This window comes from Anguilla anguilla, chromosome 1 (genome assembly GCF_013347855.1).
Source record: "Anguilla anguilla isolate fAngAng1 chromosome 1, fAngAng1.pri, whole genome shotgun sequence".
In the NCBI taxonomy this organism is placed as follows: domain Eukaryota; kingdom Metazoa; phylum Chordata; class Actinopteri; order Anguilliformes; family Anguillidae; genus Anguilla; species Anguilla anguilla.
Genome location: NC_049201.1, coordinates 983,192 through 984,426, shown reverse-complemented (window position 1 = coordinate 984,426; position 1,235 = coordinate 983,192).

Below are 1,235 nucleotides of genomic sequence, written 5' to 3'. Positions count from 1 at the left end.
CACACCCACTCGCCCATGTACACAGACACACCCCTCAGCTGTTCAACCACAGCCCTAACCTCTAGCAACTTCCCATGATGTCATTGCCCAAATATGGGGCTGGTCCATGATGTCATTGCCCAAATATAGAGCTCATTTTCAATATCACTCCAACTCAGAGCAAGAGAGAGAGAGAGTCATCTAGCTGCAGGTACCCACACACACACACACACATAGGCACATGCACACACACCCACACTCACACACACACACACACACACTCTCCCTCACACACACACACGCACACACATGCTCACATACACACACATACGTATACACACTGACACACACACTCGCACGTGCGCACACGCACACACAGACGCACACACACACACACGCACACGGAAATCACCAGGGAAAAGCACATTCTCTATCTCCTTGTCTCTCTGTCTCTCTGCCTCTCTTTTTTTTCTCTGGGTGGGGCTATTTTTTGGCGGGCGGGGGGCAGGACGTAGCTGATGTGTGTGTGTGTGTGTGTGTGTGTGTGGATGCAGTGTGTGATTATGAATAATTGATCATTTTTATGGAATGAAGACTGGGTTTTTATTTCAGATGGTTGTTAATTCAAATGTATTGTTTTATATATTTGTAACCTACTACTGATTTACCTTCATTATAGTTTGAAAAATGAAGGAATTGTAATGAGAGTTATTATTTTTAAAATCCCACGACTAATTCAGAGGATGAATTCTGCTCAAGTGAAACAGCACTGAGAAGAAACAGTACCTGGTAAATAAAGAGGTGGAGGGGTTGAGAGATAGAAGTGTGGAGAGAAAGAGAGAGGGAGACAGAGACCAAGAGAGAGAGATAGAGAGGGACAGAGAGAGAGAGATAGAGAGAGACGGAGGTGTAGACGGGTTTCAGTGTTGACTCTAAAGCTTCGCGTCTCGCCTTTTCTCGAAACAGTTAAACCCTGAGCTCAGACCCTGAGGGAGCCGGGGGAGAATGTGTGGGGGGGGGGGGGGGGGGTGATAAAGGTGATTTGGAAGCGCTGGCAGGGTGACTCAGAGTACAGTGTGACACAGCTGTCTGTGGGAGCTGAGTGGGCTGAGGAGGGTTGGGGTGTGGGGGGGGGGGGGGGGCAGGGCTGGCTGATTCAGAGAAGCGAGCGGATTCAGAATGAATGAATGAATGAATGAATGAATGAATGAATGACTGAATGAATACGCTTCAGGTTCCTGCTGGGGTGGATCTTC